The sequence below is a fragment of the Oncorhynchus gorbuscha genome, linkage group LG04 (assembly GCF_021184085.1).
Source record: "Oncorhynchus gorbuscha isolate QuinsamMale2020 ecotype Even-year linkage group LG04, OgorEven_v1.0, whole genome shotgun sequence".
Classification (NCBI taxonomy): domain Eukaryota; kingdom Metazoa; phylum Chordata; class Actinopteri; order Salmoniformes; family Salmonidae; genus Oncorhynchus; species Oncorhynchus gorbuscha.
This window is the reverse complement of record NC_060176.1, coordinates 30696700-30723383: the sequence shown is the minus strand read 5'-3', so window position 1 is coordinate 30723383 and position 26684 is coordinate 30696700. Positions and strand designations below refer to the sequence as shown.

Genomic DNA, 26684 nt, shown 5'->3' with positions numbered 1-26684 from the left:
GTGGTTTATGCAAAAAAAAATTGAGAAAAAGTTGACCACAAAAAATATATAATTATCTGTGTTGTTGATAGGATAATTGGTGGTTTAGAATTGCTTATCCATGGCTGCTTCTACAACTCTTGTTGATATCCATTGTGAGAAGGAGGATTCTCCCCTTGAGCAGGAAGATTTCACAGCTGGTCCCTTTCTAACCAGACAAAGTCCAGTACGGGATCTAACAGCACATTTTGATGCACTGTATGTGGGAGATTCTCAAGATGAAGAAGAGAGTATTGATAAACCACCCCTTGGCCATGGCCTCAGGTCCAGGCCCGATGCAACCAATCCGCGATGGTTATGATGATGAGTACAATAGTTTGGCTTCACGCTTAAAGGCTGTGGAAAGAGCTATTCAGGCATTCCATTTTAATGCTGTAAGGAAAAAATATGTTCTTCTGTACTATATTGACAGTAAATGCCGATACTTGCAAAATGCCTTTGATGGTGCTAAGACAGAAATCAGTCAGTCAATGGTTGAATGTTTGGCATGGAGAGACAGACAGTTGGATATATAACTCAAGGACCTTACTAGGAAAGTGAGCACCTCCATGCGTGATGAAGCTCCATCTGTCAGTTTCTCTGGTTCTGGGACAAGGAGAGCTGCTGCGTCTGCAGCAAGAAGAGACGCTAGGTCTTTACAGAGAAGAGACAACGGTGGGGTCAGGACGAGAAGGGAGCATACTGGGGCAACAGAGAATGCAGCTGGAGGCACACACCGGGAAGAGAGGGCCGTTGCTGTTTAGAGATAGTAACTAACTATCAGTGAAGGTCCAGGTTCCCAGCTTTGGAGGACGGGAAGATAATGAAGATTCTTTTGACTTATCTGGAGAAATATGAAGAATATATTCATCCTTTAACAGATGAAGAGAGGTTGGAAACTATGAATACTGTTCTACAGGGCACAGCCAAAGACTGGTAGTAAATTGAAAGCTCAAAGTTTGTTACCTGGGGGAGGTTCAAACCTGCATTAATCTGGGCATTTGTCTCTGAAGACTATGAGGCAGAGGGAGAGAAGAGGCTTCAAGGCAGGATTCAAGGCCAAAAAGTAAGCATCCGAGACTTCACTTTTCAGTACAGAGCTCTGTGTATGCGCTGAACGCATGGTCACGCGTGAAGAATAAATATTCAATCTGATACTCTGAAATTGTAGCGCGAAATTGGCCAGCATTCTCAGAAGGACAGCCCACACAGTTGATGAGCTTGTGCGGATTGTGCGGGACCCTCATGGAAACTGGCTGGTCAGGCCAGTCCACCTACTGGATCCGGGTGAATGCTATCGCAGGCAAAGAGCAGTTCAAAACCCAAAGGCCCAGCAAGGACCAGGGAAAGTGCCCACCAGATGGAGGCAAAGGATTAAATCCAAATTCCATCTGAATGCAGTTTTGCTTGAACGCTCTAGTAACCAGGGAAGACGACCCCTGACCAAGATCGTAGTTCCTATGATGGCATGGAGGGTAAAGTGCAAGTTTTTTTTTACACATGGTGTTCATTCCCTCTGTTGCAGAAATCCCTTTATAAAGAGACCCGAAGCCTCTCTGACCGCATGCTCTGAGCAAGAATTTGTCTTGGCCAATGGACAAAACTGCTTTACACTTTCCATGAGGACTTATGGTTGGTGGACACCTTTTGTAATGCACAAGTCACACCTGGCCTTCTCCATTGTGCTGAGTCTGGACTTCCTGTGCAAGACTGGCACATTACTCAACTTCTGGAGAGGTATGTATGGAGTGCGAAATGGACGGCAGGAGTAGGTCGGATGGGACGAGCTCAGCTGTGAAGGATCATCAGTGGTACGGCTATATCTTGCAGCACCCCCTAGTGACCATCTGAGGGACAGCTGCATCAAAGCTCTTGTGGAAAATGCTGAATTGGACAAATCCACCAAGGAAGCCTTACATAATCTCCTGCACCAATGGCCAAAAGTCTGTCCAGAACGACTGGGACAAACACAGGAGGCAACCCACATGGTCCAAACCACAGATGAACAGCCAATAAGAAAACATTATTATTGAGTATCCCCAATGAATAAGGTTGTGATTGACAAGGTGAAAGTAATGTTCAACCAGAGATTTTGAAGCAGATTTAAGTAACAATTGTAACTCTGCAACATCTTATCTTATTGGTAAGCAACTCCAGTGTAAATTTGGCCTTGTATTTTAGGTTATTGTCCTGCTGAAAAGTAAATTAATCACCCAGTGTCTGGTGGAAAGCAGACAACCATTTTCCTCTAGGATTTTGCCTGTGCTTAGTTCCATTGAATTTATTTTTTTATCCTGAAAAACCCTCCAGTCCTTCACAATTATAAGCATACACAGAACATGATGCAAGCCACCACTATGCTTAAAAATATGGCGTGGTACTTGGTAATGTATTGGATTTGTCCCAAACATAACACTTTGTATTCAGGACAAAAAGTGAATTGCTTTACCACATTTTGAACAGTATAATGTTAGTGCCTTGTTGCAAACAGGATGCATGTTTTCGAATATTGGTATTCTGTACAGGCTTCCTTTTCACTCTGTCAACATTGTGGAGTAACTACAATGTTCTTGATCCATCCTCAGATTTCTCCCTCTCAGATCACAGCCATTCAACACTGTAATTGTTTTAAAGTCACCCTTGGCCTCATGGTGAAATCACTGAGCGGTTTCCATCCTCTCTGGCAACCGAGTTCGGAAGGATGCCTGTATCTTTGTAGTGACTGGGTGTATTGTTATGTCATCCAAAGTGTAATTAATAACTTTACCATGCTCAAATGGATATTCAATGTCTGCCTTTTTTATACCAATACGTGCCCTTCTTTGTGAGGCATTAGACAACTTACCTGGTGTTTGTGGTTGAATCCGTGTTTGAAATTCACTGATCGACCAAAGGACCTTACAATTATTTGTTTGTGTGGGGTACAGAGATGAGGTAATAATTCAAAAACCAGGTTAAACATTATTATTGCACACAGAGTGAGTCCAGGCAACTTACTTTGTGACTTGTTAAGCAAATGTTTACTCCTGAACTTATTTAGGCTTGCCATAACAAAGGGGTCGAATACTTACTGACTCAAGACATTTCAGCTTTTCATTTTTAATACATTTGTAAATATGTTCAAAAACATAACGTCAAAGTTTAATTATGGGGTATTGTGTGTAGGCCAGTGACAACAAATGGCAATGTAATCTATTTTTATGCAGACTGTAACACAACAAAATGTTTTTAAAAAGCCAAGGGGTGTGAATACTTTCTGACTCCCCTGAATGCCTCTGCCAATCCTACAGCGATTGTATGAGGTAATCATGTGCCAATGAACCTGAGTTATACTTTTGCACCGAGGTTGTTCGCCCTAGAAGGAATTCCACTGTGTGCAGCTCACCCTGCATTGCCATGTCTACCCCTGCTAAGCCTCCCAGTAAATGCAACAAAAACAATTAAGAATCCCAGAAAAGAGCAAAACAATAGGCCACATTATCATATGTAGCCTAATAAACAAGGTTCATGAAAGTGATAACTTGCTAGTAAGAAATAACATTCATATACTGAATATCTCTGACACTCAATGAGGTAATACCTTTGATACAGTAGTAGCAATACATGGTTTCAATATCTTCAGAAGAGACAGGAATGCCAATGGTGGAGGTGTTGCCGAGTCATATTCCTGTAAAGCTTAGAGAGGACCCCATGTCAAATGCTGTTGAAGCAAAATGGCTACAGGTTCACCTCCCTCCCCTAAAGCCCATTTTTGTGGGAAGCTGCTATAGACCGCCAAGTGCTAACAGTCAGTAATTGGATAATATGTGTGAAATTCTTGGTAATCTATGTGAATTCAACAGCAGTACACTACCATTCAAAAGTGTGGGGTCACTTTGAAATTTCCTTGTTTTTGAAAGAAAAGCACCTTTTTGTCCATTAAATAACATCAAATGATCCGAAATACAGTATAGACATTGTTAATGCTGTAAATGACTATTGTAGCTGGAAGCATTTTTTTTAAATGGATTATCGACATAGGCGTACAGAAGCCCATTATCAGCAACCATCATTCCTGTGTTCCAATGACATGTTGTGTTAGCTAATCCAAGTTTATAATTTTAAAAGGCTAATTGATCATTAGAAAACCCTATTGAAATTCAACCCTGATCTGTACTTCTCCACAACTTTGTCCCTGACCTCTTTTGGAGAGCTCCTTGGTCATCATGGTGCCGCTTGCTTGGTGGTGCCCCTTACTTAGTGGTGTTGCACACTCTGGGGCCTTTCAGAACAGGTGTATACATACTAAGATCATGTGACACTTAGATTTCACACAGGTGGACTTTATTTAACTAATTATGTGACTTCTGAAGGTAACTGGTTGCACCAGATCTTATTTAGTGGCTTCATAGCAAAAGGGTGAATACATATGCACGGACCACTTTTCAGTTTTTTTAAAAGTCATTTTTTTCATTTCACTTCACCAATTTGGACTATTTTGTGTATGTCCATTACATGAAATTAAAATTAAAATCCATTTAAATGACAGGTTGTAATGCAACAAAATAGGTAAAACACCAAGGGGATGAATACTTTTGCAAGGCACTGTACAATTCTATTTCACAGTAAATTAACAACACATTTTCAGCACACTTACAGGGAAAAGCATTCAACATGTACGGCACTTACACACTTACACTTCAGTGCAGCTTTTGACATTATCGATCATAATCTGCTGCTCGAAAAACATCTGTTATAGCTTACATCCCTTGCTATATTGTGGATTGAGAGTTACTTGTCTAACATAACACAGAGGGTGTTCTTTAATGGAAGCCTCCAACATAAACCAGGTAGAGTTAGACAATCCACAGGGCAGCTGTCTAGACCTCTTACTTCTTCAAATCTTTACTAATGACCTGCGCCATAATGGTTCTGAGTAAATCCTGTGTGTCTATGTATGTCTCACCATCTATATATGTCTATGTATGTCCTGTGTGTCTTTGATAACTCAAAACTATACATTTCAGCTACAATAGCAAGTGAAATCACTGCAACACAACAAAGAGCTGCACTCCGTTTCAGAATGGGTGGCAAGAAATACGTTTCTCCTATCGTTCACTAAACCCTAAACCTCAACTATTTATTGTAATGAATAATGTGGAAATTGAGCAAGTTCAAAAGACATGGTCAAAAGACATGGTCATGGTCAAAACATATTGATACAACAGTAGCTAAAATGGAAGGAGAGAGCTGTCCATAATAAAGCACTGCTCTGCCTTCTTAATAACAATGCTATCAACAAGGCAGGTCCTACAGGCCCTAGTTTTTTAAATTGTATGTAACTGCCTTAGTTTTACTGAACCCTGGAATAGTAGCCACTGCCTTTGTAGCAGCTAATGGGCATCCATAATAAATACAAATACCACATGCATTTAAGGTAAAATAACAACCCAATGTTTATTACCCAAGACGAACTAGTTAGCAGCAGCCAGCTCGCTAAATGTCCATAAATGTTTCATGTGTTTTTGACCCAAAATTAATTCAGTTGGTTCACAGCTGATTTTTGTATTTTAACTTATCATTCACTGTAAAAAAAGGGGGGGGGGTGCATTGATTTAACTTACAATTGTCAGACAACCAGCTGCAGTAGGATGGTGAGTTTGCAACAAAACATTCACTCACAACAAAACTCTTTTGTGTGAAAATGTTGTTCAGCAAACCTCCAATCCTATTGTAACTGGTTGTACCACAGTGGTATGTTAAATCAACATGTTCATTGTTTTTTGTGTGAGTGCATCTGGTGGGGATAGACAACTGCATGCGATGACGCTTGCTGACGAACGAGCACGTCCAGTGTAGACAAGGTGTTGGGACTGCTGAGTCCCTCAAGTGTTTTTGTCTGAATCATAGAGTATGGCCATAACGGTTTAAGCTAAAACGCATAAATGACATCACATTACTCCATAGCAGCCATGTTTGCCCCTCTATAGCCAAGACTGGCCAATTACAGTTAACTGAATTGAAAAATTGTAAATCAAGATTGCTAACTGAACCACTACAATAATACATCATGGGCAAGTCCAGTACAGCTGGGCTCGGCTTGTCTTATGAGAAATGGTTAGTTGGGATATTAGCAACACACTGGAAGGCATCTCAGGAAGTATAATGAACTTTAGGCGTCACTAGACCAATCATCATGGAGTGAGTGTATTTCCAATTCGCTGTGGAAATAGAATAAATGTATAGGTGAAAAGGAAATTAATATTTTCACTTATGCTAAAAAGGTTTGCATATGTTATTTTCAGAGGACAACAAAATACCAACTGTAATTATGAAATCCTCTATATTTATCCTTTACTTTCAAATGCTATCTATATTCAATCTTACCTTTACTATATTATATTCTCTTTATGTTGTCTTCCTTCCTGAAAGAAACAGATGTAGATTGTGTACCAATGCAGATGCGTAGTGAATTTGGGCCTTAATTTTGTCTCACTAATTGTTTTAATGGCCTTAGATGAGCAATCGTTATCTGCAAATGTAGAATCTCACGGATGTAGAACGAATAAATGCCTTTGACATCGGCATTTGCCTTCCTAATTAAGCTATACGTGTTTTTCATCAAATGAATGCATAAACTATTTGATTAAGTCAGAATTTGATTAGATATGAAGTGGCAATTAATGTCTTTGAATACCGTTTTCCCACGACGCAATCAAATCATATTCACAGAAAAGTAATTATATTATATAGAGAATGAAACTTGTTTTTCTCGTCTCATCTGAACCATGTATAAAGTGCTAGTCAAAAGAAATGCACTATATAGGGAATAGGTTGCCATTTGGGATGAAGACACGATCTGGCTCTCTGGAATCTATTAGATACCATTCACATACTTTTCAAAAGGTATGCTTTAAAAGGTACACTTTTGTACCTCTGGACTATGTGATACACTATTGGCTATTTTACGGTAGCAACTGCAAGGGTACAACTCTGTATCTACAGTATAATGGAAAGAAGAGGTAACTCTGGGTCTTCCTTTCCCGTGCCAATCCTCATGAGAGCCAGTTTCAACATCGTGCTTGATGGTTTTTGCGACTGCACTTGAAGAAACTTTCAAATTTCTTGAAATTTTGTGGATTGACTACCCTTCATGCCTTAAAGTAATGATGGGCTGTAATTTCTCTTGGACTTGGTCTTTTACCAAATAGGACTATCTTCTGTGTATCACCCATACGTTGTCACAACACAACTGATTGGCTCAAACGCATTAAGAAGGAAAGGAATTCCACAAATGAACTTTTAACAAGAAACACATGTTAATTGAAATGCATTCCTGGTGACTACCTCATGAAGCTGGTTAAGATAATTACAAGAGTGTGCAAAGCTGTCATCAAGGTAAATGGTGGCTACATTGAAGAATCTTAAATACAAAATATATTTTGATTTGTTTAATACTTTGTTGGTTACCAAAGCCATAAAAACTAAAAGCATTTTTTCCGCAGGTAAGTGGAGGACCACGGGACATTCAGAACCAGCCAGTCCCGAGAGTGGGTCTGAAAATTGCTAGATCTCAAATTGATACATGAGCTGAAATAGTGGCGGAATCTCTGAAGAGCCACCCAAAAAATGTCTGGTATGCAACTAGTAAAAAAAAGCTCTGAATAATATAGACCATGAAGGAACGCCTATGGCGAGATTATATTTTTTTAAATAACTTCTTAATTGTGACCGACCATCTCGATTCGTGTGTTTTCTTTTACATTGGATAAAAGTAGAGAGTCAGAGCTAGAAAATTGAACATCAAAAACTACAGTTGAGGAACAATGGGAATGTAATTCTGCTTTGAAAGTTGATAAACATGTAACCTCACTTTTGTGAAAATTGCCATTTAATTTTTTTGTAACTCTACTTGAGAGCTGTTCCTTGCCTTATCCCCACCCATATCTTACAGGATTCACATGTGAGGCCATGTAATTAACAACGAAAAATTCAAGACTAAAGGCTGATTTATACTATATTTGTGAATTCAATCTGGAGTGCCAGAGTGCGCTTTGGGCGTTCGTAAATTCATAGCATTGTCAGATTGCCCGTTAGTAAATTCAGAGAGTTTTGCTCTCGGAACGTTCAGAGCGCACACTGGACCCTATTTTTGAGGAGTAGGGTTTATCCGTGTGTTCTGACCTCACAATAGCAGTCAAGCACCCAAGCTAACTGGCTAACGTTGGCTAGCTTGCTAACTACTTCCAGACATAAATGAGACAACAGCTCACTGACCATTTTACTCGCCCTAGCAGAACTGGTTAGGCTGTAACTGTGCTGCTGGCAACAATTTAATCATGCTTTTTTGCCGATGTTTACTGACACCGGACATATTTAACCAGTGTTGACTGTGTAAATTCTTCAGTTATTCTGCGCTCTGTGCACTCAGACGAGAGTGCTCTGAAATCGAAGCCAGAGTGAATTTACCAGCTACGACTATTGACAAGTGTTGCAGTGACATCATGAAAATGTTATTGAAATGGTTACTTGCATAGTGGAGTGTTTATTTTAGACATGTAGCTAGGTAGCTAAACAATGAACCATAATCCCAACTCATAATGTTACTGCCCTACATGAATCTTCAGGTAACTAACCAACCAGGTTCAATGTTAGCTACCTAACGATAGGCTATAACTAGCAATGCAAATGGCTCTGAGATACAAATAATATTACTAAAGTTCACAGATAATACATGTAACATTAGCAAGCGAGCCAGCCTACTAACGTTAGCTAGCTACCTAACAGTACACTTTAACTTGAAATGAAAACGACTTTCTGAAAAAAAATTGAAACGTGTAATTTCTGAAAATGTAGCTAGCTAGACTATCTTACCAGTATACATGGATGGACTCTTCTCCCTCTCTTTCACGGATGCCATGGTTTCCCTTAGTTTGAAAATGTAATCCGTGGACAGGTGTTTTATAAGATGGTGCCGGAGAAGAAGGCAGACGTTTATTTGCGTTGTTTTGTACATAATGTTGCCGTTACTTTAGTCTTGAATTTATGCTTCTCGAAGTTGTGGCTGAACGACAACATTATCAACATACAGCTGGCTGGTTATACGCTGCACCGGCAGGATAGAACAGCGGCATCTGGTAAGACAAGGGGCGGCAGACTATGTATTTTTGTAAAAAAAACAGATGGTGCACTATACAGTGCCTTGCGAAAGTATTCGGCCCCCTTGGACTTTGCGACCTTTTGCCACATTTCAGGCTTCAAACATAAAGATATAAAGCTGTATTTTTTGTAAAGAATCAACAACAAGTGGGACACAATCATGAAGTGGAATGACATTTATTGGATATTTCAAACTGTTTAACAAATCAAAAACTGAATAATTGGGCGTGCAAAATTATTCAGCCCCTTTTTTTCAACAGTGAATGAGCTGTATTCCACCATAAGCAAACAAGAAAACGCTCACCCAGAGGTGGCGCTCCTAGTAGCCGGGGACTTTAATGCAGGGAAACTTAAATCCGTTTTACCTAATTTCTATCAGCATGTTAAATGTGCAACCAGAGGGGAAAAAACACTGGAGCACCTTTACTCCACACACAGAGACGCATACAAAGCTCTCCCTCACCCTCCATTTGGCAAATCTATCCTCCTGATTCCTGCTTATAAGCAAAAATGTAAGTTGGAAGGACCAATAACTAGATCAATAAAAAAGTGGTCAGATGAAGCAGATGCTAAGCTACATGACCGTTTTGCTAGTACAGAGTGTCAATACAGGACTAAGATCGAATTGTACTACACCGGCTTTGATGCTCGTTGGGTGTGGCAGGGCTTGCAAACCATTACAGACTACAAAGGGAAGCACAGCCGAAAGCTGCCCAGAGACACGAGCCTACCAGACGAGCTAAACTACTTCTATGCTCGCTTGAGGCAAATAACACTGAAACATGAGAGAACCAGCTGTTCCGGAAGACTGTGTGATCATGCTCTCCGCAGTCAATGTGAGTAAGACCTTTAAACAGATCAACATTCACAAGGCCACAGGGCCAGACAGAATACCAGGATGTGTACTATGAGCATGAGCTGTCGAACTGGCAAGTATCTTCGCTGACATTTTCAACCTCTCCCTGTCTGAGTCTGTAATACCAACATGTTTTATGCAGACCATCATAGTCACTGTGCCCAATAACACTAAGGTAACCTGCCAAAATGACCACCGACCCATAGCACTCACGTCTGTAGCCATGAAGTGCTTTGAAAGGCTGGTCATGGCTTACATCAACACCATTATCACAGAAACCCTAGACCCACTCCAATTTGCATACCGCCCCAACAGATTCACAGATGATACAATCTCTAGTGCACTCCACACCGCCCTTTCCCACCTGGACAAAAGGAACACCTATGTGAGAATGCTATTCGTTGCATACAGCTCAGCGTTCAACAGCATTGTATCCTCAAAGCTCATCAATAAGCTAAGGGCCTTGGGATTAAACACCTCTCTCTGCAACTGGATCCTAGACTTCCTGACGAGCTGCCCCCATGTGGTAAGGGTAGGTAACAACACATCCACCACACTGATCCTCAACACAGGGGCCCCTCAGGGGTGAATGCCCAGTCCCCTCCTGTACTCCATGTTCACTCATGACTACACGGCCAGGCACGACTCCAAAACCATCATTAAGTTTGCCGATGACACAAAAGTGGTAGGCCTGATCAACGATGAGATAGCGTATAGGGAGGAGGTCAGAGACCTGGCGGCCGTGTGGTGCCAGGACAACAATCTCTCAACGTGATCAAGACAAAGGACATGATTGTGGTCTACAGGAAGAAGAGGACCGAGCACGCCCCCATTCTCATCGACGGGGAGCAGGTTGAAAGCTTCAAGTTCCTTGGCGTCCACATCATAAAACAAACTAACATGGTCCAAGTACACCAATACAGTCGTGAAGAGGGCACGACCAAACCTATTCCCCCTCAAGAGACTGAAAAGATTTGGCATGGGTCCTCACATCCTCAAAAGTTTCTACAGCTGCACCATTGAGAGCATCACTGCCTGATGTGGCAACTGCTCGGCATTACAGAAGGTAGTGCATACAGCCAGTACATCACTGGGGCCAAGTTTCCTGCCATCCAGGACCTCTATACCAGGCGGTGTCACAGAAAGGCCCTAAAAAATGTCAAAGACTCCAGCCACTGTAGTCATAAACTGTTCTCTCTGCTATCGCACGGTAAGCGGTACCAGAATGCCAAGTCAAGGTTCAAGAGGGTTCAAAACAGCTACCCCCACACCATATGACTCCTGAACACCTAATCAAGTGGCTAAGCAGGCTATTTGCATTGCCCCCCCCCTCTTTTACACCGCTGCTACTCTGTGTTGTTATCATCTATGCGTAGTCACTTTAATAACTCTACCTACATGTACATATCACTTCAGCTAACCGGTGCCCCCGCACATTGACTCTGTACGGATACTCCCCCTCATCGCCAACTAAAGGAGACTCTCTTTCAGTTCAAGAGGGGTGGGGGATTTTGGATTGAGCTGTTGATGGGGCAGCATTGTTTTAAGCTGTCCCCATAATGTATACTTTGGATGGTAGTACTGTTGTTTTTCTTCCGGTTTCACTATGTAAATAAACACCCTTGAACAGAAGTGCTTTTGCGGCTCCGCCTTCTTTTATTTGATAGAGGTTAGGTTTTCACTTTAGCCTTCTGGCCTACTCTACTCTACATGTAAGTATCTTATATCTTCTGAAAGATTAGATTCTTGTTAATCTAACTGCATTGTCCGATTTACAGTAGCTATTACAGCGAAAACATGCCATGCGATTGTTTGAGGACCACGCCCCACATCAAAATATTTTTCCACCAGCACAGATTTCATTCATTTTTATATAAAGATGAAATATTCACTTACTTTTTGAAAATCCTCTTCTGATTTGTCATTCAAAGGGTCCCAGCTATAACATAGTGTCGTTTTGATTGATAAAATCCTTTTTTATATCCCAAAAAGTCTGTTTAGTTGGCTCCATTGATTTGAGTAATCCACTCTTTCAACATGCAGAGAATGGAATCCGGAAAATCTACCCCTAATCTTTGTTTCAACAAGTCAAAACACATTTCTATTTACTTCTCAGACACCCTAAAATGTAATCAAACTATAATATTTATTTCGGAAGGTAGTATGTAGAATAAGAAAACAATTTTAGCAGAGGTGCGCAACTTCATAATGGCGCACAAAGACACTGATTTCCAAGACTGTATCCTCATACAAAAACAGTTACAAGCCTGACACCTTTAACGTAGACTGCTGACACCCTGTGGAAGCCCTAGGATTTGCATCCAGGGAGCTATTTTACAATATGACCTTTCTCTTGCATTTCTAAGAGGATGGTCTCTCTTTTTCTTTGGATTTTCTCCTACCATATCTATTGTGTTATATTCTCCTACATTATTTTAACATTTCTACATACGTCAGTGTTTTCTTTCCAATGGTACCAATTATATGCATATCCTGGCTTCAGGGCATGAGCTACAGACAGTTTACTTTGGGGAAGTCATTCAGGCAGAGATGGAGAATAAAGGGGCATGATCACAAAGAAGTTCATTTATGAAATGCACAGATCTCCGCCCCAATCACATTCCATTCCGCACTCCAAATTCCCTGTAACGTTAACACTTAGTTTTTTGGACTCCATTGAATACACTGATATCGGTCCTGCTAGAATCTGCAACTAACACCCTTATTCTGTTTCAAACACAGGCCCCCTATGTACTTTGCCTCCGGCCACAAATACGTTTGCACATAAATCATTCCATCTAACCGATAACACGTTACTGCTAGTCCATGTATATAGGTATAAACATACTAAAACATGGTCAAGTAAATTAGTACATTTCCAACAATCCCTCATCTGGAACAATGATCACTTCATGTTCCACAACCTAGTAAACATTGATTTGAACAGGGAAGAGAGAAAATACATGTTTAATAATTTCACACCACCCTTGATAAGAATGAGATTGGGGCAAGAACCATCCATCCATTCTGTTCTATGCCAATGGGATGAGTCTCCATCATCCTCCGGTTTCAAAGCAAGACACGGAATATGATCCTTGTATGTAATTATTTGTACTGTATCATCCAGAAAGCCATATTCATTGATGCGCTTTAACATTAGGATTCTGATGACATGGTAAAACAAAACCCCTACTATCAATGTCCCCATCATGCTTAGCCCAAGCTACCATCTAGTGGGTTCTCTAATAACCTCCCTCTCAGAGGACACTAAAATATAAGGTTTCCTGGGAGAAAACACTTCCTGGACTCAATAGATTTGAGTTGTGCACCCTCCACCTCACCTTGAGCTCTCTCTCTCTCTTCTCGCCTTCCCGAATCATCATTAGATCTATTGATAACTTATTCAACCCAAATTCAGAATGAGTGCTTCACGTTGAGTCGATCACTCAAATGCAAGACCCTCGACTTGCACATACCGACACGGTTAGAATGTACATTTACAGAAAATAAAATATATAGACAGAGTATGTACTACTTATATTACCAGCCCCCGTTTATCCCTGTCTTACCCTGTCGCAAGTGGCGTGTTAATGAAAGATCGGTATTTCAATGCATTTTAATGTAAATTTGACTTCCTAGTGTGCAGACCTCCAAAATCAACCTGATACCTCAAATAAACAGTTTAGGGCAAGCCTAAATCAATCAACTGGCACAGTTGACCACCCCCCCTCCACCCCGGGCACTCTTCTTCTAGCATCTCCTCATTTTCTTCTTCAGATTGCATTTATAGTTCATCCTCACAATGGCACACAAGTAACTCATGTCTGTCAAAGTGGAAGGCCCTTGATAATGTCCCGATTCTTATATCTGGGACATAATCATATTTTTCCAAGCAAACAAATCTCTCACCTGAGCCTCCACCATTCTGTACACTTAATTCATGAGAGGAGTTTGAACGTGATCCCTCTCCATGCTCACTCCACATGCACAAGGTCTCAGGACCCATGCCGCACTCCTGCCGCTCGTACACAGGTTGCTGACTCGGACTCAGGTCTCAGTAGAAGTGGTGAAAGACAAGTTCTTAGTGAACGCCTTTGTCTCCATTACTTCAGTCGGTTAAAGGGGGTGAAGCTCACACTGTTCTTGGTCAAATGATTGCTTCCATGCATCTAGATACCATCTGTAGTCACTATCACCATAACTTCGAGAGAGGACAGACGAAAACAACAGATTAAAATACATTTCTGATTCTGGAAATACTGACCAACTATTCACCGCATGACACATTATTACATTCCCAATTTTCCTAATACCAACATTTCTAAAACAAATGTCAAAGAGCATAACAAACACTTGTTGAAACCTTATCATACTGGCGACCTCACCGCAGAGGTACAGAGTCAGGAAATTAGAGAGCTAACCCTTAGGGAGAAATCCTGACCATACAGCAGAACCAATCTGGTGACCTTTGTATTGAAACAAAGAAAAAAACAAGAACAACCAAAACAACAACAGCATTACACGTCTTCATATTATTGTCATGGTTTCACCTGTCACCAGAGGGTGGCTGAGACCGTCCTCGAGACATTAACGACACTCAGGTGGGTCCTATTTACTCATTATGCTTTCCTTGTTAAAAGAGGTGTGTTTTGCTGAAGCTTGAATTATGTGCCGTGTCCTTGAGTAAGTTTGAGACTTAGTGTTTGTTGTTTTCTCAGTGTTACTGTGATCCTTCTGTTACCGTTTCTCAGTCAAATATTATGTTTATCTTCAACTGCTGATTCCTCATCTGGTCTCTTCTCTGCACCTGGGTCCAACATCACCAAGTCACAATTATACTTAAATCTCACCCAATGTCTCTATCATTTCTAGTGAGGTTGATCAGGCCTCACCAGAAAGTGAGGACAAAGGTCAGGACAAACACCATTAAGTATTTTATTTCCCTGTACTTCAGAAATCATTTCAAAACATTAGAAAAATGTCCATCCAGCGTACCCAGTAAAAAAGACCCCGCACAATAAATCAAACACATGGTATTAACACCACTAACAAATATTCCAAAGCGGTGGGTTCTGTGTACTGGTGTGTGTTGTAAAATGTAGGGGAAAAACAAATAAATGGCCAGGCCTTAATTATATGGGAGCTCCATTTACGGCCAGATCCGGATACCGTTATACTTTATAAAACTGCAGAATTTCACTAATTGCTCTCCCAAGACAACTGTCTCCTGAAACATTTTAAAGAGAGAGATAAGAACAAACCTTCCTCTCCTGGAAGAAAAGTGTACATTTCGTTAGTATTCACTATGCTAAATCTTAATCAGTAAAACAAAAGTTTTAATTACAGACAAAACAACTTCTGTTGACCGGGATGCCACTGTCCTCCCTCCACTCACTAATAATTTGTTTTAATCCATCCCAACATTTATGTAGCCTGTACTAAAGACACGGCATCATTTATTCTGCTCCCCCGAGTCTAACGATTTACTCCCATATATGACTGGTGTCTCTTTTCCCCATGATTTTACGTAACCACCGCACTACAATGATTTTTGGTGTCCAGCAGAGATCCAAGCAAATTGCAGCAAACTGAAAAGAAGAGGGACACAGGGATGTGTGTGCTTTGGGGACCTCTGCCAGATAGGTGTTGTGTGGAGGATGAGGGTTGCAGTATGTACAGTATCTCAGATAATGGAGAGTGAGGCCTAAGAGGGTTTTTATGAATAAGAATCAACCAGTGCATAGCCATGGAAAGTAGTGGTGCTGAGTTTAAGGTCACAATAGTTGTGCACTGGGCCTTTAATAGCAGACCAATATAGACATTTGCAGTGCAGGCAAAATGTTTTCCCCAGCACCCCCACCCCGAAACTATTTCCCTCTGTCAAGCCTGCTCCCACTCTTCCCCCCTGGCGCTCAAGGGCGTCAGGCTGCTCTCATTACGCACTCCTGCCACCATCATTACGCACACCTGCCTTCTCTCGTCACGCGCATCAGCAAATTATTGGACTCACCCTGACTCAGTCACATGTTTATTATCTACCCTATATTTGTCAGTTCCCCAGCTCTGTTCCCCGCTGCTGCATGAATTGTCCTACGTCTGTATATTACCCAGTTCTGACTCTGTTCCTGTCCTGGTCCATGTCTGTTCTTAATTAAATGTTGACTCCCCGTACCTGCTTCTCGACTCCAACTTCGGTCTTTACAATCTCGGGCTATGAACCCGTGGGGGTTGTGTTGGGTAGACAGAGGGGACCAGTTTACAGAGCAGTATAGAGTGCAGTGATGTGCATTGGTGGCAAATCTGATGGAGGAATGGTAAAGAACATCTAGCCGCTCAACAGCATCCTTACCTGCCAATCTAGAAATGATGTCTCCGTAATCTAGCATGGGTGGGATGGTCATCTGAAACAGGGTTAGTTTTGCAGCTGGGGTGAAAGAGGAGCGATTACGATTTAACTTTAGCCTGCAGCTTTGATATGTGCTGAGAGAAGAACAGTGTACCATCTAGCCATGCTCCCAAGTACTTATAAACTTATAAAAAAAGAAACATCCCATTTTCAGGACCCTGTCTTTCAAAGATAATTCGTAAAATCCAAATAGCTTCGCAGATCTTCATTGTAAAGGGGTTACACATGCTTCCCATGCTTGTTCAATGAACCATAAACAATTAAAGAAACTGCACCTGTGGAACAGTCGTTAAGACACTAACAGCTTACAGACGGTAGGCAATTAAGGTCACAGTTATGAACACTTAGGACACTAAAGAGGCCTTCCTACTGACTCTGGAAAACACCAAAAGGAAGATGCCCAGGGTCCCTGCTCATCTGCATGAAGGTGCCTTTGGCATGCTGCAAGGAGTCATGAGGACTGCTAATGTAGCCAGGGCAATAAATTGCAATGTCCGTACTGTGAGATGCCTAAGACAGCGCTACAGGGAAACAGGACGGACAGCTGATCGTCCTCGCAGTGGCAGAACACGTGTCACAACACCTGTACAAGATCGGTACATCTGAACATCACACCACATCACACAGGACCAGGATGGCAACAACAACTGCCAGAGTTACACCAGGAACACACAATCCCTCCATCAGCGCTCAGACTGTCCATAATAGGCTGAGAGAGGCTGGACTGAGGGCTTGTAGGCCAGTTGTAAGGCAGGTCTTCACCAGACATCACCGGCAACAACGTCGCCTATGGGCACAAACCCACCGTCGCTGGACCATACAGGACTGGCAAAAAGTGCTCTTCACTGACGAGTCACGGTTTTGTCTCACCAGGGGTGATGGTCGGATTCGCGTTTATCGTCAAAGGAGTGAACATTACACAGAGGCTTGTACTCAGGAGCGGGATCGATTTGGAGGTGGAGGATCCATCTTGGTCTGGGGCGGTGTGTCACTCCATTATCGGACTGAGCTTGTTGTCATTGCAGGCAATATCAACGCTGTGCGTTACAGGGAAGACATCCTCCTCCCTCATGTGGTGCCCTTCCTGCAGGCTCATCCTGACATGACCCTTCAGCATGACAATGCCACCAGCCATACTGCTCGTTCTGTGCGTGATTTCCTACAAGACAGGAATGTCAGTGTTCTGCCATGGCCAGCGAAGAGACCAGATCTCAATCCCATTGAGTGCGTCTGGGGCCTGTTGGATCAGAGGGGAGGGCTAGGGCCATTCCCCCCAGAAATGTCTGGGAACTTGCAGGTGCCTTGGTGGAAGAGTGGGGCAAATCTGGTGCAGTCCATGAGGAGGAGATGCACTGCAGTATTTAATGCAGCTGTTGATTGCAGATACTGACTGTTACTTTTGATTTTGACCCCCCCCCTTCCCCCTTTGTTTAGGGACACATTATTCAATTTCTGTTAGTCACATGTCTGTGGAACTTGTTCCGTTTATGTCTCAGTTGTTGAAACTTATTATGTTTATACAGATATGTACACACGTTAAGTTTGCTGAAAATAAATGCAGTTGACAGTGAGAGGACGTCACTTTTTTTGCTGGATTTATGAGGTGACTATCCCAAGCTCTAAACCCTCAGAGCTGGTAATCACATCGGTAGGCAGAGGGCCATTCTTCTTACCGAACCACATGACCTTTGTTTTGGAGGTACTCAGAACAAGGTTAACCCCTAAGGTCGAAGTCCGCGCCCCCCCCCTAGAAATCTAATTAGGATATTAAAAAATCCCCATATAATGCTATCAGTTTAAGCTAGAGATATGTCACACTTCCCCATTTGTGGTGAAAGGTGACAGAGTTAGAGCGGTGTTTGTCCATGAGACAACCCACAGGCCTCACAAGATTAATTTGAAACTCGCCCGGTTAAAAAAAATGAATAGATGTAAATAGGGTTAAACACATAAATGTTCCAGGTGTAGACCTTACCGTGAAATGCTTACATACAAACCCTTAAACAACAATGCAGTTCGAGACATATAATTAAGAAAATATTTACTAAATAAACTAAAGTGGAAAATAATATTAAAAGTAACACAAAATAACAATAACGACAATGAGGCTATATAGAGGGGATACCGATACCGAGTCAATGTATGGGGGTACAGGTTAGTCGAGGTAATTTGTAGGTAGGGGTAAAGTGACTATGCATTGATAATAAACAGCGAGTGGGGGGGGTCAATGTAAATACTCCAGTTAGCCATTTAATTAATTATTCTGCAGTCTTATGGCTTGGGGCTAGAAGATGTTAAGGAGGTTTTTGGTCCTAGACTTGGTGCTCCACATTCCTTGTGGTAGCAGAGAGAATAGTCTATGACTTGGGTGACTGGAGTCTTTGACAATTCTTTCTGCCTTCTTCTGCCTAGTATATTGGTCCTGGATGGCAGGAAGCTTGGCCCCAGTGATATACTGGGCCGTAAGCATGATGCCGAGTGGTGCAGCTGTAGAACTTTTTGAGGATCCTGGGACCCGTGCCAAATCTTTTCAGTCTTCTGAAAAGATTTAGGGGACTTTTTTTGGGGGGGGGTGAGTTTGTTATTCAATGCGTTTGTATGAGCTAATATCAGTAAGGCCAAATCTAATTTTTACATAGTGTATTTTCTTTTGATACTTCAAGGGGTCTTAAAATTCAAAATCAAATACACTACATGGGCATTAATATGGAGTTGGTCCCCCCTTTGCTGCTACTGTATAACAGCCTCCGCTCTCCTGGGAAGGCTTTTTACAAAATGTTGTAACATTGCTGCGGGGACTTGCTTCCATCCATCAACAAGGGCATTAGGGAGGTTGGGCACTGATGCTGGGCGATTAGGCCTGGCTCGCAGTCAGCTTTCCAATTCATCCCAAAGGTGTTCGATTGGGTTGAGATCAGGGCTCTGTGCAGGCCAGTCAAGTTCTTCCACACTGATCTCAGCAAACCATTTCTGTATGGATCTCGCTTTGTGCACGAGGGTATTGTCATGCTGAACAAGGAATTGGCCTTCCCCAAACTGTTGACACAATGTTTGAAGCACAGAATTGTCTAGAATGTCATTATGCTTCACTGTAACTTAGTACCTTTTAAGGTTGCAGTGACACATCCATAACCTGAGCAGAAACCAGATTGCATACCAAAGAGACTTCAAGAATGTCAGTCAGTTGATTGACAAGTTTTTACAACACTTTTGAGGAACAGGGCAAGATAGAAATTGGCCTATAACCACAAGGATATTGGCCTATAACCACAAGGATCAGACCTCCCCGTTTTAAATAAACAATGCACCGTGGTTGCCTTCCAAGCACTGGGGAGTTGTTGATGTTCTGGGCGGCAGGTAGCCTAACGGTTAAGAGCGTTGGGTTGCTGGTTTGAAAGGTTGCTGGTTTTAATCCCCGAGCCGACTAGGTGAAAATGCTGTCAATGTGCCCTCGAGCAAGGTACTTAACCCTAATTACTCCTGTAATTCTCATTGGATAAGAGTGTCGGGTAAATGACTAAAATGTAAATGTACAATGTTCTATACTTTTTCTTTCACTTTGAACATGTGGAAGTAGGTTGTGTAAGTCAGTAAGAAAACCATCTTATGTAATCCCTTTTAAGATAATATTTTAAGGCAGAGAAATGGGAAAACTGTGCAAGGGATGTATAGACTTTCACTAGGCACTGACTGTATGAAGCAACTGATAGAACCCCTTTTGGTAATACAGGGCACCTCCAGGCTGTGTTAGTGCAATTTGACCAAGAAAGAGAGTGATGGAGTGCTGCATTAGATGACCTGGCCTCCACAATCACACGAACTCAACCCAATTGAGATGGTTTGGGATGAGTTGGACCGCAGAGTGAGGGAAAAGCAACCAACAAGTGCTCAGCAAATGTGGGAACTCCTGCAAGACTGTTGGAAAAGCATTCCAGGTGAAGCTGTTTGAGAGAATGCCAAGGCATCAAGGGTGGCTATTTAAAGAATCTCAACTATAGAATATATTGTTTAACACTTTTTTGTTACTACATGACTCCATATGTGTTGATGTCTTCACTATTATTCTACAATGTAGAAAATAGTCAAATAAAGAAAAACCCTTGAATGAGTAGGTGTGTCCAAACTTTTGACTGGTGCTGTAGGTATTCAGACCCTTTGCAGAATTTGTTAGTGGAGTGTCTCCTGCCACCACCACTAATGAGGTGTCAACCACCACAGCGTGTAGGCTAAGAGTCAAGAGAACTTAACGTCCATTATCTAAATCAGTGAAAAAGTACCCAACTGTCGTACCTGAGTAAAAGTATAGATACCTTTTTTAATAGAAAGTTACTCAAGTAAAAGTGAAAGTCACCCAATAAAATATTAATTTGGTAAAATTATTTGGTTTTACATATACTTAAGTATCAAATGTAATTGCTAAAATGTACTGAAGTATCAAATGTAGAAGTAAAATGATAAATTATTTAAATGCGAACGCCACCATTGTTTTTGTTTTTACGGATAGCCAGGGGCACACTCCAACACTAAGACATTATTTCCAAAAGATGCATTTGTGTTTAGTGAGTCCACCAGACCATAGGCAGTAGGGATGACCATGTGTTCTCTTGATAAGTGTGTGTATTTCACAATTTTCTGGTCCTGCTAAGCATTGAAAATTTAACAATTACTTTTGGTTGTCAGGGAAAATGAATGGAGTGCAATATTTTCTATAGGAATGTAGTGAAGTAAAAGTTGTCAAAAATATAAATGGCAAAGTACAGATACTCCAAAAAACTAGTTAAGTAGTATTTTTACTTAAGTACTTTATACCACTGATGTAAATGACTGCTGACGCGCCTCCATTACTACTGCTGAATGTATTTATGATAATGTATCCGGGACCACTCTATAAAATGTGACCGTGCTCTCCCTACTGTCCTCCGACATTCATTTGTGTTTGAACAGAGCGAGTCAGTCGAGCTTAGCTTTCCTCTCTCCGTCTGTCCCCCTAATTTATGCTTCCAATTAGAGTTAAGGATCATAAGGAAGAGAGCTGACAATCTCTTAATACAGCACATTAAAGGGATGTGCAACAGTCATCCCAGCACTAATTAAGTCAATTCCATTTCCTAGGATGGAATCGTAATGCTGTTATTTGTTTGGTGGATTTGGAGGAACTACAGGAATTTCCATTGGTCGCTCAACAAGCATGAACGGGCCAGTTATCAAGGAGCCGTGATGATTCAGTCGGTTCCTACACCACCCGGTGCTGGAAAGCAATCTAGGACTCTAATCGAAAGTCAAATAGCAAAGCTGTGTATATAAGCGTGTCTCCAAAAGTATCGAATCAGCAACAGGCTCAGGTAGGCAGTGGAATGGTTGAGCTGGAGGTCACTGGAGCTGCTGTGGGGGAGGGAATCTCTCCCTTACTTACACCCCCTTTATGCTAATTGCAGTAAAATTATAATTAGACAAGTAGATACACTGAGTCAATATAAGTGTAATTCATTCTTAAGTGCGAGGTGTATTAGTACAATCAGGCTCTTAATGAGTCTCTTCTTTCTAAGGGGATCCAGTCAAATGAGCAGAACTAATGGGTTTTGGCACGGTGCTGAGTGGTTGTTTATTGCACTGATGTATCAGTTTGTGTATTTAGAATGCTTTTATAACGAAACCGGGGTGATCATTATGTCAGCGAATGGATGGTGAGGGGGCCTGTGTGAGGAGGCCTGTGTGTCTGTGTAGTGTGTGTGTGTACGTGTGTGTGTGGGTGGGTGGGTGGGTGGGTGGGTGGGTGGGTGGGTGGGTGGGTACGTGTACACACATAACACCATGAAGAGGTTTTTTCCCCATTTAGACTCATCCTTCAAATCCTGTCATTAATTAAACTAACTGAAAGAAATTGAGACCTGCACACTGTCAAACTTTTCTCCACTAACCTTTTGGGCACAATGGTGTCACTAAGTGCTTACAGAACCCAGCCTTCCCTTCCTCTACCATGCCCTTTTTCTATCTAGCTCTGTTTGATTGGATGTTCTGGTCCTGAGGCTTCAGTGTGTTAGTTAGTAGCCCCAGGACCAGCTGGATAAGGGGACTCTTTTCTTTGCTCAGCTCTTGGCACCCTATGGCTTGGTAATGATATGAGAGGAGTTCACTGTATTTGAGATGTTTCCAAAATTTAATTGCTCTTTATTGAGTTTTTATTATAAGTGGATATTGGCCTAATTCTGCCCTGCATGCATTGTTTGTAAGTTGTTTGCCCCATTGTGTGATATCTTGTTTTGCAAGTGGACCCCACATCTCGCTACCATAAGTTGCAATTGGTTCAATGACACATTCAAATAGTTTTAGCCAAATTTAAATAGGTATTATCATTTCAATTTGGGTTTTTTTAATGGTGTAGAATGCCCTACATGCTTTCTCTCTCAGTTCACTCATTGCCTCATTAAGGTGTCCAGTTGAGTTTATTTTTAAACCTAAGTAATTGTAGTGTTTGCAGTACTCTATGTATTTTGTAGCAACTGAGAACTTTGGTCTGGACCTTCTCTGGAAAATCATTATTTTTGTATTTTGGGGGTTTTACTGCCAGTACTCAGGTCTGGCAGTACTGCTCTACCAGGTCCAGGATCTGCTGTAGGCCATGTGCTGTGGGTGACAGCAGGCACAGGTCATCTACGAAGAACAGGCATTTCACCTATGAATTGTGGGGACTAACACTAGGGGCTGAGGATTTTTCTAGAAAAGTGGCCAATTCGTTGATGTAAATACTGAAGAGGACATTGATTTAATTGTCATATGTTTTACCACCTACACCACTTTCAATAACTTTGTAGAACAGTCCTGTATGCCAAATAGAATCAAATGGTTTTTGGAAGTCGATAAAGCAAGTGTACATTTTGGTGGATATGTTTATCTATCAGGGTGTGTAGGGTGTAAATATAATCAGTCATGGGATGTGTTGGTGTAAATCCAATTATTTTTTTTACCCAAGACATTGTGCTTATTAAGGACGTTTAGAACTCTTACATTCATTATACTACAGAGAACCTTTCCCAGGTTACTGTTCACATAATGTCTCTGTAATTGTTAGGGTCAAATTTGTCTCTGTTCTTAAAGTTTGGGGTTATGAGTACTTGATTCCAGATATCAGGGAAATAACCTACACTCAGGATCAAAGCCAATTGAAATGTTGCACTGGGGAATTTGAGCATCTCATTTAGGATGCCATCAGGTCCGTAATTGGAGAGTCCAATAGATTTTGATTGTCCTTTATAGCTTTTTGTAAGCAATTCAACCTCTCGTGAATTTGGCATTGTTCTGCGTTTGCATCAGTTTGAACAGTGTTGTAGAGTGTTTTAATATGGGCTCTTCAATTGTCACCATTTTTTTATCTCTAATAACTCTAGTTTCAATGTATTTTATTTATTTTTTGGGGCCAGAAGTTGTTTGTGTTCATGGTCTTCTCAATTAGTGTCAGCTGCTTGCTTGTTGTACTGTGCTTTTTTATTTCTGACTGTACGTTTCTAGAGTTAAGTTAACATTAATTAAGGCGCAATTCACCCTTATTTCGGTCTCTATGCTTTTGGTTTGATAGTGTTTTTTTCCTCATAATTTTACAATCTGCATCAAACCAGTTATCATCTGTGGTCTTAAATAAAAAAAAGTTTTATCAATTGCAGTTGTGCTTTTTGCCGTTAGCCTGAATATATTGTTGATGTTTTTTACTGCTTCGACAGAGCTGCAACAAACGTTTTTGTTGATGGTTGTTGTTTTTATGGGAAAGATTAAGACAGTTAGAAACAGTATGGCCTGTAATAAAGCTGTTCCCTCGTGTGGTCGTTAGGACAGGTAGTGTTCCTGTGCGCGCATTTGTGTCACTACAGATGAGCATATTTCCCTGGGCCTGGAAATGGCATGTCTCTTCCACAAAGGTGTGGAATATCTCCTCTGAGTAATATGGAGATTCTGAGGGAGGTTATATATTTCACAAAGGAACACATATAACAAGTACAATTTCATTTTTCAGTTTTAACCAAATGTGATATTTATCAATTTTGAGGGGATCAATTTGATTTTGTAGTTCAGATTTGTACCAAATGATCAACACTCCAGAGTCTCTGCTTCTATTGACAGACCTGTGTTTCTGTAACGGCAAAATTGCGTCTCTGTAGCCTGTGGAACAGTGAGTGACTATGTCTGCCTTACACCATGTCTCCTGCAGTATGATTAATTCAACATCCTTAAATTGTTTTTTAAATTCCAGTCCAAAGGTTGAGTTCATGCCATGAATGTTCCACATGCTAACTGATAGTGATTTTCATGTTGCAAAAAGAAGGAATAGCAGAAATACAGTAACTACTAAGTTAAGAGTGAAATACAACAAATGTTTGCTGTTATCCATTGTTACATTTTTTTTATTCATTGAACAAGTCAACTTTTAGTACAATAGATGTGTGCGTGCATGCGTGCGTTTAGTGCAGATGTATTAGTGGAGCTGTTTAATCTCACTCAATCCTACAGAGTTCTCCTGTCCTCTGAAGGCCTCCGCATAGCTGCGCTGGTCCTGCTGTTGGCCCTGTGGAGGGGATGGGGGCCAGGTCTGAGCCGGGGGCTGCCTCTCTGGTCTTGTAGAGGTGGTGGTCTGGTGTGGGGTAGTAAGCTGGGCCTGCTCCAGTCTGGCTGCGTCGGTGGAGCTGGTGATGCTCCGTTGGTGGGTGGGGCCTGTGGGGTGCTCTGTGTCTGGTGGGGTGTTGAGTGGACCTGGGGCTCTTTGGTAGTGCATTGGTCGGGTAGGGGTCTCTGGGTGGTCCTCTGTCTAGTGCGGTATGGTGTGTGGTCTACCAAGTGCTACGTCCTTTAGAGACATGGCAAACATCCCTACTGTCTGCTTCCTCAGGTGGGAGTGGTTGTGGAGGTGCTCTGGGGTGATTATTGGGTGGTGAGGAATTTGCACGTTTGTGAGTAAGCGACACCCTCTAGTGATGTCAGCATTGACTTTTTGAATGGTACGGTGATGAAAGTCTTTGCAGCAGAGGAGAGAGATGGTGATGTGGGAGTTAGGGAACTACTCGGAGGCCCTCTGCTACTCTGTTGACCAAGCTGCCTACTCTCTCCTGCTCCTCTCGCAGGTTGTTTGTGCCGGTGTGAATAATAGTGTGGCCTGGTATGCCAAAGTCATCCTGCATTTCTGGCCACCATATTTTGGACACCTTGTAGTGGGGGAAACATTTATCCTCTTGGATGAATGTGCCATGTGAGTCAATGAGGATGGCCACCTCAGTGGGTTTTACCAGAGTAGTGGGTTTACGGTGTGGGGCTGGGGTACAAAGGTGCTGTGTACAAGGAGGGGTGAGTCATGGGGGGGGCTAGAGAGCTTCTCTCTGTAGTAAGTGTCCCCATGTGAGCCTCTTGCTGACTGGGGGTGTGGGTAAAGGGCGGTCGGTATGGGGGGTGGTGAGGGGCTGCAGCTTCTCTCTTGGAGTCTCTATAGTCTGTTCTCTGTGCTGCAGCCCCCTCTTATTGACAGATAACTCCTTTGCCATCTCCTCCTTTACCTGCACTAGCTCTCTCCTCATGGTGGCTTTTACCTCAAGTGCTGTGGTAAGGCTCTCTTTCAACTCCTGGACAGAGTTCTTCAGTTGGGTCCTGCACTGCTTGATCTGGTCCTGTAAAAGCTCTGTGTCTGGGCTAGAGGTGGTTTAGCTGGGATGCTGCTCCTTTAGCTCAGTAACTCATTCCTCTAACATAACATAACATCTCCACCCTCTCCGAGTTGGGCATCTCCGGCGCGGCCCACGCTTGGATTGCGTCCTACCTGACAGGTCGCTCCTACCAGGTGGCGTGGCGAGAATCTGTCTCCTCACCACGCGCTCTCACCACTGGTGTCCCCCAGGGCTCTGTTCTAGGCCCTCTCCTATTCTCGCTATACACCAAGTCACTTGGCTCTGTCATAACCTCACATGGTCTCTCCTATCATTGCTATGCAGACGACACACAATTAATCTTCTCCTTTCCCCCTTCTGATGACCAGGTGGCGAATCGCATCTCTGCATGTCTGGCAGACATATCAGTGTGGATGACGGATCACCACCTCAAGCTGAACTTCGGCAAGACGGAGCTGCTCTTCCTCCCGGGAAGGACTGCCCGTTCCATGATCTCGCCATCACGGTTGACAACTCCATTGTGTCCTCCTCCCAGAGCGCTAAGAACCTTGGCGTGATCCTGGACAACAAACTGTCGTTCTCAACTAACATCAAGGCGGTGGCCCGTTCCTGTAGGTTCATGCTC

The 26684-nt window shown here is 42.2% G+C and overlaps 1 protein-coding gene across 1 annotated transcript in view; it reads left to right on the top strand.

Annotated features, from left to right (window-relative positions):
- Positions 1-26684, top strand: part of LOC124032968 (protein kinase C-binding protein NELL1-like) — a 434369-nt gene that overhangs the window by 362623 nt on the left and 45062 nt on the right. The window lies entirely within an intron of this gene.